Source organism: Ambystoma mexicanum, chromosome 7p (assembly GCF_040938575.1).
Source record: "Ambystoma mexicanum isolate Mex_15411 chromosome 7p, UKY_AmexF1_1, whole genome shotgun sequence".
In the NCBI taxonomy this organism is placed as follows: Eukaryota; Metazoa; Chordata; class Amphibia; order Caudata; family Ambystomatidae; genus Ambystoma; species Ambystoma mexicanum.
In genome coordinates this window covers 502887493-502908248 of record NC_090939.1, presented here as the reverse complement: position 1 = coordinate 502908248, position 20756 = coordinate 502887493, and the positions used below count along the sequence as shown (strand labels likewise).

Genomic DNA, 20756 nt, shown 5'->3' with positions numbered 1-20756 from the left:
TCTCATAGGATAACATTGGGGATTGGACTTGTAGTGCATTGATGGGGACAAGATGGATGCCCCCTAATATTTCGGTTCCCAGAACTGCATGTGGAGTCTAGTCTTTTGGGTGTGGTTCAGCCCAGAGACACCTGGGATACCCAGAGACTATTTAAGCCACGCCCAGGCTGAGAAACATGCTTTGTGTTTTCTGCACCTGCAGCGTGACACTTGGGGTTCGGATCATTCTCCAGTAGGCCTGCATCTTTCTTCTGCACTCAGCTCCTGCAAGAACACCGTTAGGAACAGCCTTACCTTGCGGCGCTTCTGGCCATCATTCATCGCTTCTTCTGTTCTGCGGGCATCTTCGGTGGTGTCATTCCCATCCCGGCATGCCGCTTCCTAAGGAAAAGGGAAAAGAACAGAAAAAAGGCATTAGTAAGCATTCAGCAAATCTTCGCTTATTTTTAAAGAATGTACGAGCTTCAAACGCTTACCTGAATCCCAGCCGCTCTGGGGGAACTCTGTCTCCGGAACTTCTCATCCATCTTCAAGAGGGAAAAGACACTCTAGGTTAGCGTGGAAACATCTAGAGGCGCCGCATACCGCGTTTACTCACCGCTTTTCTTCTTCATAACCGGCATCCACGTTGAAAACGTCGCGGCACCTAAAAGACACAGAAAAAGAACTCAGTTCAATACAAATACGAAAGGGTCGCATTGCGCTCTCACTCGCCTTCAGTGCTACTCATCTCAGCAGCACATCGCCATCCCTGGATGCCGGCCATCATCTAAGGAAGGAAGGGAACGAAGTTGGAGAACTGTTCAAAAGACTCATTATACTTACCTGTCAGACTCTTGCCAGTGAAGTAACTAGGCAGCAACTAGCCCGCATCAATCAACGCGCCCATGCGCTGAAAGCAGGACGGAGAGCACACTTTCAAAGAAAACAAGGCCCAGTCTCCAGTCGAGTACACTCCAGGGAAGGGTTCGAGGTCGTAAGAGGTCAGAACAGGCTGAGTGACGTCCCAGTGGATACCAGGTGAGCGTTACAAGATTGAGCATATGTAGATGTAAGTTTCTTGGCGATGCGCAGATCTGTTTTTTTTCCATTTTAAGAGCTGTATTGCATGGTCAAACTTGTTTGGGTGATATGAACCTGTTGGAGTTGGTTTGCCATGAACAGTTTGTATAACATCAGTAATGATTTTAACTGTTGCTTCTTTGACAAACAGTGAAACATCCAGGTCCCAACACAATGATGTCCTAATAAAGTCAGTACTAACTTTCTCTGAAATACGCTTACATAACGCCAGATTCCATCTCGCATATAGTTGGGGTCGATTGATTTCATATAGTGGCAACAAGTGATTAATTCTATGGCAGGCATGTGCGTATGTTAAATTTAGTTGAATGGGAGCGTGATCACTCAGGTTGATGAATCAACACCGGTGAAACTAAGTATGTCCGCTCATTCGAAATTGCAAAATAGTCTATTTTAGAAGTGAAATTACCACGACTCCATGTGTGCTCAGGACCATCTGCCCAACTATTCACGTACGATATCTCCCATGTTTCAAGGTAGGCAGACCATTTTTCACCCCTGTTCCTAGATCCCAGCTTCCCCAGTTCACCATTGCAGTTCTTCTCCGCCTTGGTCACACAGCATAAGGAGTTAAAATCTCCTGCAATAATAATCTTGGGTATTGTATGCCAGATTATGTATATGTTCTAAACATAGATCTAAATCATCAAACATTTCTTCTAAAGATACTTTCAATGGATTCCAATATAGGGATAACAGATATAGGCGATCTTGGGCGTCATTACCCATATCTATTTCAATTGCCACAACTTGAGAGGAGAGGTAAATCTGAGACGATTTGCATCTAAGCCTGTTGCTTATTGCAATTGCAATCCCTCCCATTGGACGAACCAAGGTTCCCCTGTTAGCATGGCTACAAATCGTATGATAGTCTTTCTTCCAGAGTCAAGTCATAAGTACACATTGTCTCCTGTAAAAAAAATAATATCCGGTTGATCATTGGAAAAGGTGGAGAGCCAGCTTTGAAGTACATGATAGCCACATGAGTTCCATGATATTAAGATTAGACTTAGTTGCCTTTTTGCTAGGCTGAAGATGAGATGTTTTTAAAGGAGGAAATTGAACGAATTGGTGGCTCTATCCATGCTAAATTGTGATTGCCAGCCGTCATGGCAATGATCTGGGATATACAGGTTTGTTCTATGGACATTGCGGATGATGCAGAAGGAATCACTGTTGGTTTGGGAGTAGGTTTCTGAAGGAACTCTTTAGCATCAGATTCGCAATTAAAGGTGTACAGGCTATAACCCATGTTCTTCAATTCAGTTCTATAACTCCAAATCAATTTCAACACCATTGCGTTACCTACGTATCCCAACATTCTGTAATTATTCTCTAATGGTAAAGCAATTTGTTCAAAATCGTTGGTAGTCAGCATACGCAATGGTGGTATCTTCGCTAGTATCTCTAGAAGGAAAGTTCTATTGATACGTTTACCCCTCAGGACTTCAGGCTCCCCCTCTAATCCTATAATATTAAGATCTTCCCTGGGAGATGAATCCTGTTTTGGTCTTTGTTCGCCAGACAATGAGTTATCGGCTACCAAGCTTATATTAGGGGTTGCTACTTCGAGATTTACTAAGATGGCTAGAGGTAAATTTTGGTTATTACAGGCGGTAGTGTGATTAGAGTTATAGTCGCCAACTCGGTCCCCTAGCTGGTGTTCGTTCAATATAATTGACTCCGGATTTTTCATCTCGGATAAATTGAATTCCCTTGCTAGTACTTTTGAAGAGAGGACACCACTTTCGACTGCAGAATTTTAGAATCTGGATCATACCAGTAATCGATATTGTGTCCAATGCCTTTACTTGAGTTTGATAATTACTCAAAGGACCAGGTCATTTGGGTAGTGTCATTATGGGGGCTAACTCATGACTTAAGTTAGTAGCATTGGTTCGATCGTCCCTCTTCACCACCTGCTCATTCTTATGTGCTGAAGTAATAGGATCTGTGTCTATTTTTGTAGACAGACTAAGTTCTGTGTGCTTTCCTGGACCACAAATAATCACATAGTCATTCATAGTGAGGGGATGAGTTGATTTTGTGGTGGGTAGATTGGAGCAGCATACATCAGCATATGATGGAGCAGTTGGATGTCCCGATGGTTTTAACATCAACGGAGAAATCTACAATTTCTTGGGTACTTGTTTTTTTCCCTGCCTTAGAGGTAGATTTTAGACCCTTTGACGGGAAATATTTCCCCAATTCATTTTGGATTTTTATGGGTTCTTGATTAGGTGCCAAGGTTCCCCATCCTGGGTCCCAGTTACAGGTATCATTACCTTAGATTTATTTTTAGGAGCCATATTCGATGTTCTCAGAAGGGTGGATTGCTTGCCCCCATCAGAAGTGCTTGTTGAATCTTTAATGCTATTTTTCTTCTTTTTTTTTTTAATGATTTTTGGGGATAGTGGATTCAGTAGAAGTGCACGACTTTCTTCTGAAAGCTGATCTACATCTATGATGTCATCATCTTGATGGAGACGTAGTTTGTGCTTCATTCCTGGGTCGATCTTTTTTCCTTCGTCACTTGACTTATCTTGTGTTTTTATCATTTCATTATCTTTTTCTGCGTTTCTCAGCTTGTTTTTTGGCCTCCAAATGGATTTTTCTAATACGCCTTGAGATAAAAAGGGATTTGTCGCTTATGGCGTTATTCTCCTCTTCTGCAGTCTGTTCTTCAATAATTTTTAGCAAATCAGATGGGCTGTCAGGAAGGTCAGGTATGCAATCGGGCTGCGGAGAGGTTGGTTTTATATGTAATGTGAGTTTTATCTCTCTAATATCCTGCTTGATGGAATCTATATCGGTGCCTATGGTTCCAAGAGTCACAGCCAAATCTTTGTGCAGTGGTCGTGATTGCTCATTAACTTCGTAGGGCTGCGCATCAACATTTGGAAAGTGGCACTGAGTTTGTTTGTCTTCTGTTGCAGCTTTTCTAAAATGTCAGGTGATTTGTGAGCACTAACGGCACAAGGGCAGAGCACCGGGACAAAAGTCTCTTTGGCTAACATAAAGCCTTCGAGACGGTTAAGTTTCACAAGTATCTCATTGGAGGTGTTCTTCATTTCACGCAATTCCATATGTGTGAAGTCATGGCCTTTGTCTAGAAGGTAGAGTATCCTTATAATCACCGGAAAAGAATATGGGCTGGGTGGAGAAGAGGTATGCAGTAAATCATTGAGCTCCTCTGCATTTCTATCATATTTAGGGAATGGTTGCTGAGTAGCGTCAGGCAAGGAGTCTTTAGATAGGTTAGCAGATAGTCGCAATTGTGTTGGAGAAGTAGGACTATTGGTTTGGTCATATAATAGTTTCTTATCTATTAGTGGAGTTAAAGCGCCAATAGATGCCTGGATACGTTTTGTTCAGTTCATAGAATGGGGCTAGGACATTACCTGGGTTGCCTATGTTACGATTGTCATCCAAAAAGGAACTGTCCATAGCATCATTTAAGCTGCTAGAGGCAAGATTCCTGTCACATGTAACACTATTTCCTTCTACTAGGTTAAATGCAAGATTTTGCTCTGCGGCAGTACAGCTGATTCCAGCCATATTACAAGGGCCGGTAAATCTTGCAGCTTTAACTTCAGTGGGTAGCTCAGCATGATTCTGCTCAGGATTGAGTAATTATTGGCACATTGGGTGTAGTATTTGCCTCGATCGGCTGGCAAAGCTCACCAATTGATGCTGATAGTGAGTATGCAGCGTTCCCACTGCATACTAGAGCATCCACATTGATGATTTTGGCTCCCGGTATGTCGGTTAAGCGGCCGCTAAGGAGGCCAGATGCCATTGCTCAAACCTGTGTCAGCGGATGTAGATTTGCTACACTATGTTCAGTAGACTATCAGAATAAAGTGAAGTGCCCACTTACCCACCACCCTAACAGCCAAACAGCCAGTCCACTTGAAATGCCACTTGCGATGCGCGGTCACAGTGGTTTTCAATGCTTTTCCTGTTCCTGTTGGGGTGTGGCTACAGGCAAGATCAGGCTGGTAGGGGTGGTGGGTGGAGCACGGCAGTGGGAGTGAACAATGAAATTCAAACAAACAGAAAAGAACCTGACATAAGTACCTCCTCGAGTAAGTAAGTAAAACCTTATATACAAGTGCTAGAGTAGCATGTATAAACAAGGCAAAGGGAGATAATTACTTGAGTCCAAAGTTGCGGCAAGTCCGCATTTCGAATGCGAATGCTTCCTCTTGCAGACTAGTGGCTTTCAGCAAAGTAAAGGGAACAAAGATTCGGCATGGCAGCCAGACAGCCAGTCCACTTGAAATGCCACTTGCGATGTGACATTATGAGACCCACTGACCCTCCAGCAGGCAAGCGTAGAGTGGGGTCAAATTTAGAACAGCAATCCCACCTCTTCTGAACTCTTGTCTGTCGTACACCTCAGTGCCACATAAACGTTTCTGCCCACTATCGGCCTGCTGCATGGCATGTCACAAACAAATTTCACCAGACACACTCGTGACTCATTCAAATCTTCATGCTCGCTACAACAAATGATGAATTGCTCTGCGGCAGTACAGCTGATTCCAGCCATATTACAAGGGCCGGTAAATCTTGCAGCTTTAACTTCAGTGGGTAGCTCAGCATGATTCTGCTCAGGATTGAGTAATTATTGGCACATTGGGTGTAGTATTTGCCTCGATCGGCGGGCAAAGCTCACCAATTGATGCTGATGGTGAGTATGCAGCGTTCCCACTGCATACTAGAATGGCCACTTCCCCAAAGTGATTGCAGAATTCAGCAGCACACATGGGGCATCGGTTTCCCTCCATGCAGATCTGTAGGTTTAGCATACAAGAAAGCAATATCACTTGGCAAAAGTGTTCATGACCTGCTATCCAGACTTCACCAGGAACCTTTTGCTGTGACAGATTCTCGTGAGTCAACTCATGATACCTTATGTGCATCAAACGGCACCCTGCCTGGGTAAATGTAAGAAACGCATGCAAGCAGAAACCTTGGAGCTTGCAGATGGCCTGTACAATGGACCCCCATGGACTTTTCCAGCATGTAGCTGGTGCTATAATGATGCATAACCCATAGCAATCCATCTGTGAAATGCCATCAGAGAACATGCTGCCTATTAACCATGTAGACCTAGGAAGTGGAGGAGAAATGCGGGCTGATATCATTCCTGCGTTGTGAATCTACAAAACCTTGGAAATTAAAAGAACATGAACTACTAAAGTGATTACATGGGTTACACTTGGCTTTCACACCTAAAACGTACCTCTTTTGGACACCGACAATGTGCCATACTCAGAAATGCTATGCCGCAGTGTCCCTTTAGGTATGCATGTGAGGTGATGCCCCATCTCTCACCTAAAGCAGGGATGAGTTGCATCCTGCAGGGCATCGCATTCCAAGTATTAAAAAGAAATACCTAACAGAGATGCAGGGCCTAGAAGGTACACATCAAATAAGTTATGTTTGGTATATGCCAAAGGTTACTCTTGCAGTGGAACTTGTGGCATGAAACATTGGATAGGCCACAAATGCCAAAGAGCAAGATGGGTCTGTACACTTGTATCAGTCCCAATACTGAGTCACATGCTACGCAAGCGTGGTAGGGCGAAAGCACCAATTTGTACATGACGCAAGACAGATGCCATTAGCACAGTGCAACAAAGCTGGTAGCATGAGCATTTCCTCAAACGCTACCCTCAAAATATGGTTCTTCCCTTGCAAGTCAGCCTACAAGGCTGTGCACATCAGGACAATGACGTGCATAGAGAATAGAATAGCTGAAGGTACTAGTTCAGGCGCCTTCAGCAAACGGGAGGGGGGGGGGGAAATTCACGTAGAGGCCTGATGAATGGGCAAGACTGTTGCATTGCTAACGTGTATTTGGAGAACATTCCCCATGCCTTCATATGAGGACATTGCAGACATGGACAATGATGGGGAGGATGATGGCAGGGGACTGCATGCCACCACGGGGTAGACTTATGAATGGAATGAGGACGTTACATTCGGCATGAGCCCATTTCCAACAACCTATGCACCTTTTAGAAGCACACTTTTAAGGCTTAATATCTTAATATACATTGCTGAAAGCGCTCCTGACACCACCAAAATGAGTACTGGAGCCCTTGGTCTTGTTGCTAACTTTTATTGAACCAAAATTCCCATACCAAACGCCAGCATCATCCCCAAAACCCATGCCCTCCCACCAACCTCTATCATGTCAGTAGTGGTTTCAGGCTGCCTGGATGTTGGTCACATCACCAATGTTGACACTTTTTATCACCATTAGTGATCTGTTACAGCCACAAATAGGAACTGTTGCTGACCACTTCATGGTTCCGACATGCTTTTGGGTCGTAAGCTCTGCTCACTTTTTGTGATGGCGTCTTAGTGCATGACTCAGATTACATTAAGGTGGAAGGACACACGCTACGATGCACTGGCTCTCAAGATTACCTGGGGGTAACATTTACATAGTGGCATGGAGAGATTCCACACAAGAACGATGGACTGGAGGATTGCACAGAGCAATGGTGAAGGTTAGGATGTATTCCAAACCTTCCAGCCATCACCGCTTTTGTTTTTCTCAAGTCACCCTGAGTGGGACAGGTATGCCCAGATGTGGGTCCCATGCCTGCTGAGCATAGAGACCCTACTCACCGATGTGGCCCAGCAAGGCCGAAACATGTTTGGGAATGCTTGTGGTCTCCGATGCGACCAAGCAGTTCGGTCTGGACTGCCCCGTTTGGGGTGGGACCAAACCTGATCTGCATATGGTCTTTCCCCTTCTGTATTGGCTTGGCAGGCGAAGAACGATGGTCTGGAGGGTTGCCCAGAGCAATGGAACAGTTCACGATTTATTCCAAACCTTCCAGCCGTCACCTCTTTGGTTTTGAGAGATTCCTTGAGTTGTCTTGATGTCCACTTTGTGCAATCTGTTAGGAGTATGCTTATCACTCCGGTTAGGCAAAGTTTGAATGCAGTACCCTCTGGGACCACTACACACAACTAGGACTACAGGTGTAAGCAAAACCAACCTTTGGTATAAGTCTGTACCACAAACGAGCTGAGCAGCCAGGCTTATCTCAAGAGGGTCACTAATTGGGGTTGTGACCTGCTTTGCGCTTGTCCCTTTGTTTCCGTTGTCTCTTGTAAATAACTAGCTGTACTATGTGTTGCACTCAAATGCAGTTCTTTATTATGTTGCAACGTCAGCCGACGCGTGTTTCGACCTTAACGTTGTTTTCAAGGCTGACAACATTGTTCAAAATAAATTGTATGTGCATAATCATGTATAAAATCAGATATACAGTTAAAGTATAGCAAAATTCACATACCCCATTTGTAGTAATGTTCACAGGATACAAGAGAGGGAGAACAAAACAAAAAGATGCAGGTAAGACTTGTGTAAAACAGAGATAAATGTCATTTGTATGCTTAATTAGGCATAAGGTGGCACTGTTGGTTGATTGATATTCCCAAAATTGGTGCGTCGAGCCATATGCCAAGGTGAGAAACTGGGATTAGTTTCAGAACTATTATTGTGTCTCCTTTATAAGTAAAAGCACACCCTTCACTAATTAGCACCTGAAAAAATGTAATGGGGATCATATTTAGTGTGGTTAGATAAAGCTGTGCAAGTTTTTAGATCTGTACGTGAAAGGATAAAGTCATGAATGCAAACGATGATACTGTTCTCACCTGTCATCTTAATTTAGATGAGCATAAAACATCTGTGCTTATAATGAAGCTGTGGAAATTAAATGAAATATGCAGCTATTGCAATACCTATGTGTAAAATCTTACATGTAAGTTGCATAATATTCGATCATCAAAATTATATTCTTAATAAAAAATATTGCATTAATTAGTATGAGGGTGATTTAAAAAAAAAGACTCACCAGTTCTAATTTCAGGTGGCCAAATAATTATATGCGTGATTTTAATCAGTATCTATGCATACGGCGACTCGTAATGTTGCCGTTGAGCTGTTAAGCTTGTTACTTATGTTGATATGTTTGAAAGCAACAAGAAAATAGATCAGCGTATTGCAGAGGACCAAAAGAATTGCCGATTGACAAATGTATCAAAGGATGGATTAGCATGTCGTAATGACAGAATAGGCTTACCTATTTAAATGGGCTTGATCCCTTTCGTGCCGAGTATGTAATAAACGCGAGCGTTCTTTTCGGTCATTTTTATCCATGTGGTGCTGTGATATGCAGCGCTGTCATTGGGCAATGCTGCAGAGATAATTGCGCATGCCCGAGGTTAAAACACTAGTTTATTGCGCATTGTAGCATCTCTACGAGCTGTGAAGTATGCATGCTCCAAAATGAGTCACTGTATGGCTGTCTCCACGGTTCGCCACTTATTCACAGGGCATGCACATTGAATTAATATGTATTAGGAAGTGCTCTAATAGTCATATTATATTTTATTAATGAAATTCCTAACTGAGCTAGCTATTGAATCAGAATATGATTGAAATCTATATTTTTAGGATGAATATTGGTTTCATGCGATCGCTTTAGTTCTGTGAAATAAGTATCAAACCTATTTGATGTGTTGATAAACACTAGATTGCTTTGTGTTCTGGTGCGTTCTCACAGTGCAAATGACTCAAGCACATCAATACTTTGTGTGTTTAAATCATAAATCTGAAAATTATTTTGGAATGTACAGAATTATTGACTGAGTTGAGTTAGGTGATATAATATGTATGTTAAATATTATACAAGCTAATTTCACACTTTGATAGCATACCCTGAGTTAAACTTAGTAAATCAGATATCTGAAGGTAACATTGAGTATTAACCACATTATGCTGTTGACATGCATACAAAATGGCAAATTCACAAGAAAACATGCATTTCATTGTCGGTGTTGAGACCTTCTTGTATACAGCTTAATAGACAAATGCATTTTGCTTCCAATTGTCTCAACTTCAAAACATTATCACCACCTCTTAGTCCTTTCTTGACCTTCATTAAACCAATGAAGCATATATCTTCTTTATTAATTTTCCGATGCTTCGTTTGCCAGTGAATAGCAAGCAGAAGTTTTGGGTCCTGGCTGCTCAGACTAGCCATGTGTTCCAGAATCCTAAAGCGCAATTGTCTAATGGTTGATCCTACATAGTACTTATTACAAACAAATTGTATTTCATAGACCACATAAGTACTTCTACAATTAATGAAGTCACGTATCTGTATCTCGAGTCCATTTGGGTGTTTGTAATAAGTTGTATGATTGTGTGCATATTTGCACATTGAACAGTTTCCACATTTGTGGAATCCTTTAACTGTGGTTAGCCATGTGGTGTTTTTCTCGATTGTATGGCGTAAAGGTTTTAGAAATGAAGGACTGATCTTATCACATATGGTGGCTGCTCTGGTATAGACAAATCTGGGTTTCTCTGCCAAAAAGGGCTTAATATCTTTACCTAGTAAAAGATGTTCCAATGTTTGAGCAACAACCTCTATAAAAAGTTGGAGTCTCATGAGTATTTAGTAATGAAATCAACTCTGTTCTGTGATTTAGATATATATTGCTTTGGTTTGAGCGTGATAGACCTGTCCATTGAGGAATATCTGGTAATAGCCTCTTTGCCTAAATCTGTTCGATATGAGCTTACATTCCCCTTCAAAGTCTTCATTTCTACTTCAGTTTCTACAAGCTCTATAGAATTCTCCCCTGGGAATATTCTGTATTGTTGATACCCGGTGACAACTGTTCGAGTGTAAGGTTGAATTGACTTCAGTTGGTTTGAAGTTTTCGTACTGATCACACCATCCGCTATGAAAATTGTTAGATCAAGAAAATCTATATGTTCTCTATTAGATTCTCCTGTAAACTTGATGCCAAATGAATTGTTATTGATGTGTACTGTAAATCGTGAGAGGTCTTCTTCTGTACCAGACCAAATCATAAGCACATCAATAAACCTTTTCCACTTTCTGTGGAATCTACTGTGTGACCTGTCACTTCCTCTTCCGAATCTGGGTCGGAACTTACTGGAGAAGAGGGCAACTTTATCTTCACAAGTCAATTTGACTCGTGAAGAAGATAAAGTTGCACTCTTTGCCCCCAGAGGGAGTACTGACATCGCATTTAGAAACACTCCTGGTATATCTGAATCTTTAAGACAAAAATGTGTTAGATTAGAGAGGCTTTCGCAAAAAGAAATTAACAAATATTGGTAGATAGCGTCCTTAACTAATTATTTAGACAATTCCAAAATACCGAGAGGTCTGAGAATACTCATATTCCCAAACTTTGAAAACGAAGAAGATAAGGATCTTGCAGACCAGTGGGAAACTAATCTTAACCAAAGTTCGAAAAACATGTTAGAACATTTGATCACACATGCTAAAAGGGAACACACTAGGGTTATCAATCAGATTGATATATTTAAGGATGAAATTTCAAAAATGTCCAATCCAGAAGCAACAAAAAAGAAAAACTATGATAAAATGTATGAAATCCTGTCTGAATATCAAGACGAAGTAAAATGAAGGAAATGTCAAATTCTTCAGAGACGACAAGGTCTATCTGTCATGATTCCTGCCCCTCATGTCCCCAGCCCTCCAAGATGTCAGGCTGGAGCCAGGCCACGATCACCTACATGGCCCTCAAGGGCCTCTCCATCCCTCCAAAGACCCACTTGGAGTCAAACTTGGCGCTTGTGGCACCAGACTCACTCACTCCCATAGGATAACATTGGGGATTGGACTTGTAGTGTATTGATGGGGACAAGATGGGTGCCCCCACATATTTCGGTTCCCAGAACTGCATGTGCGGTCTAGTCTTTTGGGTGTGGTTAAGCCCAGAGACACCTGGGATACCCAGAGACTATTTAAGCCACACCCAGGCTGAGAAACATGCTTTGCGTTTTCTGCACCTGCAGCGTGACACTCACCATGTTCGGATCGGTCTCCAGTAGGCCTGCATCTTTCTTCTGCGCTCAGCTCCTGCAAGAACAAGAACACTGTTAGGAACGGCCTTACCTTGCGGCGCTTCTGCCCATCATTAATCGCTCCTTATGTTCTGTGGGCATCTTCGGCGGTGTCATTCCCATCCCGGCACGCCGCTTCCTAAGGAAAAGGGAAAAGAACAGAAAAAAGGCATTAGTAAGCATTCTGCAAATCTTCGCTTATTTTTAAATACTGTACAAGCTTCACTTACTGAATCCCAGCCGCTCTGGGGGAACTCTGTCTCCGGAACTTCTCATCCATCTGCAAGAGGGAAAAGACACTCCAGGTTAGCGTGGAAACATCTAGAGGCGCCGCATACCGCGCTTACCCACCGCATTTGTTCTTCATAACCGGCATCCACGCTGAAAACGTCGCGGCATCTAAAAGACACAGAAAAAGAACTCAGTTCAATGCAAATACGAAAGGGGTGCATCGCGCTCTCACTCGCCTTCAGCGCTACTCATCTCAGCAGCATGCCACCATCCCCGGACGCCGGCCATCATCTAAGGAAGGAAAGGAACGAAGTAACTGTACAAAAGACTCATTATACTTACCTGTCGGACTCTTGCCAGTGAACTAACTAGGCAGCAACGAGCCCGCATCAATCAACGCGCCCCTGTGCTGAAAGCAGGACGGAGAGCACACTATCCAAGAAAACAAGGTGAGCTGTGGATCAAAGGGAAGGGTTGGACCTCGGGGAAGAAGGGGTTCAAGCGCACAGACAATAGGGAGTTAAACTCTACCAATCCTGTGTTTCAGGCCCAGTCTCCGGTCGACTAGCCTCCAGGGAAGGGTTCGAGGTCGTAAGAGGTCAGAACCGGCTGAGTGACGTCCCTGTGGATACCAGGTGAGCGTTACACTATCGTCAAGATAGGGTTTACACCTTTCAGTCCAAATATGATGATCCAACAACGTTCACGTGAAAACACTCAGATTTCTTCTCCAGTAAGTTCCGACCCAGATTCGGAAGAGGAAGTGACAGGTCACACAGTAGATTCCACAGAAATTGGAAAAGGTTTTTAGATAAAATAAAAAGAAACAAGAGGGGCTCTTAAAGATCAATCAAACAAGTAAGGTTCAGACTAGATCCTAAAACAAATATCACAACACAAACAACCACATCAGGAGCAGTAGGGGGGGGGGGGGGGAGAAAGCACAGACGTAAACACAGGACCAAGAGGAATATTAACTCGATCAGTTGCGAGGAAACAATTGGAGATAAATATCCCAAATTTAGTTGTGAATCTATCGAACAAGTCTTTGACGTCAACTGAATTATCAGTTCTTGATAAAGGATTGTATTATGCACCAACTTCTAATACTGACGTTGTTGAATTCCAAATAGACTTGTTTAAATTTGTAAGAAAACTTAAACTAAAGTATTTTGCTACTCTGGTCCAGATATACTCACCCAAACCACCTCTTAATCCTTTGAGTGCCTGTACTATACAACATATAAATGATATTCAATTACTTATCTCTCTTACGGAAGACATTGCTGCTGACCATGCATCTATCAGTAGGGATCTGGAGATTAAGGAAAGAATGCTAAAAATTCAAGAGCTTAAACCAAAGTCAAAATTTACTCCTAACTTGGGTACAGATAATGTCATTGAGACCTTTTTTATAGAGCTGTCACACAAGACATACACAAGCATATTGATAGGAACAAGACTCACAATAAATATTTTAATCTTACCAAAGAAGAAGAGTCACTCAAAATATTGGCCAATGATCATTCCATAACCATTAAGGAGGCTGACAAAGGGGGCAATGTGGTGATACTTAATACCTCTGACTACATTGATATGGCCAACAAGCATTTAGCCACACCAAATTGTTACAAAGTTCTACGAGCAGATCCTACTAAAGTAGTAGTTCAAAAACTACTGATAATCAATGAATGGAATTCCATGGGTTTTCTTTCTGATGATGAGAAAATATATTTAAGCATCACTGAGCCAACTATGCCCACGATATACTTTTTGCCAAGATTCATATAACATACGAAGTACTTCCTGATGTCAGGCCCATCATGAGTGGAATCGGGTGGGCCACTGAAGGAATATGACAGTATTTAGATAATGCCCTGAAATAATTTGTTATTCAAATTTCATCATACATTAGAGACACCACCCATGTACTTCAGTTGCTATCAGAAATTGAGTGGCAATCACATTATCTATTGGTAACATTGGATGTATCTGCTCTATATACCTGTATTGATCACAATCTGGCAGTTGCCACAATTGACTACACCTATCGTAACGAGTCAGCATCACACCGTAGACATCTTGATGCTAAAAATGTTTCTAAAATTCACCCTTAATAACAATGTTTTTTGTTGAATGATCATTATTATTCCCAGGTCAGAGGAGTGGCTGTGGGAGCTAAATATGCTCCTTCACTTGCCAATTTATTTATGGCACAACTAGAAGAGACTCATATATTGAACAACACACATCACAAACATAACATTGTTCTATGGAAAAGGTTTATTGATGATGTGCTTATGATTTGGTCTGGTACAGAAGAAGACCTCACACGATTTACAGTACACATCAATAACAATTCATTTGGCATCAAGTTTACAGGAGAATCTAATAGAGAACATATAGATTTTCTTGATCTAACAACTTTCATAGCGGATGGTGTGATCAGTACGAAAACGTTTCGCAAAGCAACTGAAGTCAATTCAACCTTACACTCGAACAGTTGTCACCGGGTATCAACAGTACAGAATATTCCCAGGGGAGAATTCTATAGAGCTTGTAGAAACTGCAGTAGAAATGAAGATTTTGAAAGGGAATGTAAACTCCTATCGAACAGATTTAGGCAAAGAGGCTATTCGGAAGACAATATTAGAGATAGCCTTACCAGATATTCCTCAATCGACCGGTCTATCAGGCTCAAACCAAAGCAATATATATCTAAATCACAGAACAGAGTTGATTTCATTACTAAATACTCAAGGGACTCCAACTGTTTATACAGGTTGTTGCTCAAACATTGGAACATCTTTTACTAGATAAAGATATTAAGCCCTTTTTGGCAGAGAAACCCAGATTTGTCTATACCAGAGCAGCCACCATACGTGATAAGATCAGTCCTTCATTTCTAAAACCTTTACGCCATACAATCGAGAAAAACACCACATGGCTAACCACAGTTAAAGGATTCCACAAATTTGGAAACTGTTCAATGTGCAAATATGCACACAATCACACAACTTATTACAAACACCCAAATGGACTCGAGATACAGATACGTGACTTCATTAATTGTAGAAGTACTTATGTGGTCTATGAATTACAATGCGTTTGTAATAAGTACTATGTAGGATCAACCATTAGACAATTGCGCTTTAGGATTCGGGAACACATGGCTAGTCTGAGCAGCCAGGACCCAAAACTTCTGCTTGCTATTCACTGGCAAACGAAGCATCAGACAATTAATAAAGAAGATACATGCTTCATTGGTTTAATGAAGGTCAAGAAAGGACTTAGAGGTGGTGATAATGTATTGAAGTTGAGACAATTGGAAGCAAAATGCATTTGTCTATTACGCTGTATACAAGAAGGTCTCGACACCGACAATGAAATACATGTTTTCTTGTGAATTTGCCATTTTTTATACATGTCAACAGCACAATGTGGTTAATACTCAATGTTCCCTTCAGATATCTGATTTACTAAGTTTTACTCAGGGTATGCTATCAAAGTGTGAAATTAGCATGTATAATATTTAACATATTACAACACCCAACTCAACCCAGTCAATTCTGTACATTCCAAAATAATTTTCAGATTTATGATTTAAATGGCACATATAAAGTATTGATGTGCTTGATTCATTTGCACTGTGAGAACACACCAAAACACAAAGCAATCTAGTGTTTATCAACACATCACATAGGTTTGATACTTATTTCACAGAACTACATCGATCGCATGAAACTAATATTCATCCTAAAATATAGATTTCAATCATATTCTGATTCAATAGCTAGCTCAGTTCAGAATTTCATTAATAAAATATAATATGACTATTAGAGCACTTCTTAATACATATTAATTCAATGCGCATGCCCCGTGAATTAGTGGCGATCCGTGGAGACATGCATACAGTGACTCATTTCGGAGCATGCGTACCTCGCAGCTCGTGGAGATGCTACAATGCGCAATAAACTAGTGTTTTAACCTTGGGTATGCGCAATTATCTCTGCAGCATTGCCCAATCACAGCGCTGCATATCACAGCACCACATAGAAAAAAAATGACTGAAAAGAACGCTTGCGTTGTTTACATACTTGGCACCAAAGGGATCAATCCCATTTAAATAGGTAAGCCTATTCTGTCATTATGACATGCTAATCCATCCTTTGACAAATGTATCAATCGACAATTATTTTGGTCCTCTGCAATACGCTGATCTATTTTCTTGTTGCTTTCAAACAGATCAACATAAGTAACAAGCTTAACGGCTCAATGGCAACATCACGAGTCGCCGTATGAATAAATACTGATTAAAATCACGCATATAAATATTTTGGCCACCTGAAATTAGAACTGGTGAGTCCTTAAATCGCCCTCATATTAATTAATGCAATATTTTCTTTGAGAATATAATTTTTATGTTCGAATATTATGCAACTTACATGTAAGATTTTACACATAGGTATGGCAATAGCTGCATATTTCATTTAATTTCCACAGCGTCATTATAAGGACAGATGTTTTATGCTCTTTTAAATTAAGAAGACAGGTGAGAACAGTATCATCGTTTGTATTCATGACTTTATCCTTTCACGTACAGATCTAAAAACTTGCACAGCTTTATAATACTAACGCGCGGTAATTTTTAATTATCTAACCACACTAAATATGATCCCCATTACATTTTTCCGGGTGCTGATTAGTGAAGGGTGTGATTTTTACTTCTAAAGGAGACGATTTCACAATTATAATAGTTCTGAAACTAGTCCCAGATTCTCACCTTGGCATATGGCTCGACTGCACCAATTTAGGGAATATCAATCAAATAACAGTTCCACCATATGCCCAATTAAGCATCCAAATGAAATTTATCTCATTTTTACACAAGTCTTACCTTCATACCTTCATCTTTTTGTTTTGTTCTCCCTCTCTTGCATCCTGTGAACATTACTACAAATGGGGTATGTGAATTTTACTATACTTTAACTATGTCTGATTTTATACATGATTATGTACATACAATTTATTTTGAACAATGTTGTCCGCCTTGAAAATGACGTTAAGGTCGAAACACGTGTCGGCTGACGTTGCAACATAATAAAGAACTGCATTTGAGTGCAACACATTAGTACACTTAGTTATTTACAAGAGACAACGGAAACAGAGCGACAAGCGCAAAGCATGTCACAACCCCAATTAGTTGTTCTGTCTAATAGGTGTTAGCGAGCACACCTATTTTGTGAACTGTGCATTGCAGCTCAGTCCGTATTTAGGATTTTTGTGTGGGGAATAGCGCACAGCCTAGACCCTTACTCGCAAATTGCATATTTCATTATCTCAAGAGGGAATGTGAGCTTGTAAGGGTGTTACACAAAGGTCTATAATTACAAGTATTCAGATAGACACTTATACTCAAGGTTTCTTGGTAAAACACTTCTTAATACAGTCAGTTAGAAAACATTCACTAAAAGGAGGCAATCAATATCGCACGGAAATATACTACAGTACTTTCAGAGCATTTGAAGTAGTAGCAAAATGGCATAAGTTAATAAAACGAATAATGGAGTTACTCTTAAAACAGTGCAAACAGTGAGTTCACCAGAGGGGTTGATTCAGTGCAATAGGTAGGCCAAAGTCAATGGGCTAGAGTCTTGCATAAGAAAAATGGTTCTGGTAGTTTAAACAGAAAAGTCTTTGCCACGGTTCTCAGAAGTAGTTCATAGAAGAAAGGTTTGTATGTCAGGTCACAAGCTGACTAGGCCTGCAAGTTGCCAAAGTTGTATGCTCTTTCGCAGTGAGAGGTAAGTTCTCTCGGTCGAATTTTCACAATACCTTGTATTGAAGAAAAAGATACAGCTGAAGAATTCTGTTCTTGAAGATCTCGCTGTTCCTGAGCCTCAGTCGTGGGGAGAAGTGGGAGGTCGTCAGGGGGCTCCTGCACTGCACGGGGACTGGTCACAAAGCTGGCAAATCTTTGATTCCGGTAGCTGTCTTGAAGCACACAAATTGGTGTCCTTCTCCCTGGCTATTCAGTTTCCTGCAGCACTCTGAGGAAAATACAACCAGCTCTGAGAATGGTGTCCAGGTGGCTTACGAGTTGATTGGTCCCACCAACTCAAAGGGAGAAGTCGTCCTTGAAGGGCTTCTCTGTTGAGAAGAACTTAGCGATTCGGACCTGCAGCAGGGCTTCACCGGCCAAACCAAAGGTCCAGGAGTTACAGCGGCCGTCCTCTTCCAGCTCGTCTTCGGTTCTTTCGTTCCAGTGGTCGACTCTGCCTTCCAAGCCAAGAGACTCGCGTTTTAAACAGTTTTCTCCCATTCATTCCAGCCTAGCTGCCACTCACCCAGCAGGGTGGCTGTCCTTGCCGGACAGTCAGCCAGCCAATCACGCCAGAGTGCATTTGGGTCTCCTAGGAGACTAAGCACAGGGAGTTTCGGGCATGTCCCTCCATCTGCCCACCCCAGACACTGGGGCGCCAGAGGCGGTCTTCAGGCCTGTAGCTTTCCAAAGGCGTAGAAACAAAGGGACCAAACCTAGTTTGGCACGCAGAGACAAAATCTAGAAGGATATTTCCAAAGTGAAAAAAGAAGACCGGGACCTGTTTAAAACAAAGGGGGCTCAGACGCCATCTTGAAAAACGTGGCTCCCGTGATTTTTTAGCTACCGGTGTTCGCGGTCGGGAAAAATCTTGATAGTTAGTTGTAAAACCACTGCCACTCGCCATTTCGATAGGACAGGGTAGCATTTGACTGCTACATGAGTTTCTAGACATAGGGGATACTAGGTAACCCCTCCAGCACTCTATTTTAAGATATAGTGTGTGCTGGGTGTAGGATTTAAAGACTAGTAAAGCCAATTTAACTTTACATTGTCTGGGAAACAGTAGTTCTTCACAGAGAAGGTGTTTAAACCTTGGCACAGCCAAAAAAAGGCTTCCCTGTGTCACTGCACTGAGGGTTCTATGTAACACACATGAAAAGATGATGCCTATGGAGTTACCTTTAAAACTCCATAATCAAAGAACACAAGAGTAAAACCCGTCAAAATACACGGAAGAGTGGGGGGGGCAGCTCACTCTTTCCAGGTAAAAAAAAATCAAGTCCTCAAAATCCAGCAAAGATACTGGGGCGCTCCAAGGTGAAGGGAATTGGCACATTTATGAGAATTCTCCCCAACTCCCCATGGCAATTTTGTTGGACATTCTGCACAAGAGTTTCTGCTGACTGTAGGTTCTCTTTCAAGTTTGCCAGTATTTCTGCAATAATGCTGTGGTAATACTGACAAACATGTTGACGTTACAGCCACTCACAATCACTAGATTTTCCACCTAGATTATGAGTGTTGGCAGGGCAGTATTCATTCCCATTTTGGCGTCCTTGGCACTACATTGGTGCTTTTGCAGTATTTCCCATGACCGCGATTCTGCTCAGTATAATTTTCGACAGATTTTTCCCATTGAAGTGGAGACTCTAAATCCACCTACTTGATGAAGGTTGATCATCCACTTCAGGGACAGCCTCAGAGTTTTTAAAAACTCTAAACATTTGTATACAGAAAACCGATCAAGCCAAGTTCCCTCTGGCAATTAATTAATTTTCTGCCAACCCATATACCAGATCATAAAGAACTACAAATATGGTTTGACAGCAAAGACGAGAACACAATACATACCGTTTCTAAACACACAATTCCTAGATACGACTGAAAACAAACACATAAGACACAGCACATACACAGACAGCCAAGCACACACATAATCGCAAATTCACCCGAATCATCATTACATATCCAAATATTTTACATTAGAAAACACTTCCTATGTACCCTACAAATTATTAAACGGTGAACAGAGTTCCTAGAAAAGGTCTTCCCGATCCTGCCTATGGAAAAATAAAATCTGATAACACTTGTACGTCATTCAGCCAATCCTCCACCAGTGGCTTTTTCCTGGTTTTCCACAACTTCAGAATTTGTTTTGCTCCCACTATCGGCACCTTAACAACCCATTGCCAATATGATCTGGTAATCTCACGTCTTCCTCTGCCAGATGAGTCTGGAAGGGTAATCTAGGAAAATGTATGAATATAGCTCCACCCTAGCCAATTCATTCCCCCAAAAGTCACACTCTAGGGCAACTCCACAGCATATGTAACAAAGTGCCACTTTCTTTTCCACAGCTCCAACATGCATCATTAGCCATCAAACTCAAACCATGCATACCCACCAGACTCCAATATAGGTGACCCAAAATCATCTGTTGGACAAGTCGCAGATTCAAATCCATTTTACTCTTAAAACCAGCTTTCTGCACTTGTTCCCATTCCTTCTCTGAAATACTACACCCTAAATCACTCTCCCAGGCCTTTTGCAATTTCTCCCAGGAATTGACAAGTAAGGGATCCATAGGCATCCTCGCAAGATAGTGGGCACCATACGAGGTGAGGACGCAAAAATCATGCGTCCCCCAATGGATTAGATAACCTATCATGTCTT

General features: G+C 41.6%; 1 protein-coding gene across 1 annotated transcript in view; it reads left to right on the top strand.

The window, feature by feature from the left end:
- The window catches only part of ATP6AP2 (ATPase H+ transporting accessory protein 2), a 252460-nt gene that overhangs the window by 82151 nt on the left and 149553 nt on the right, over positions 1-20756 (top strand). The window lies entirely within an intron of this gene.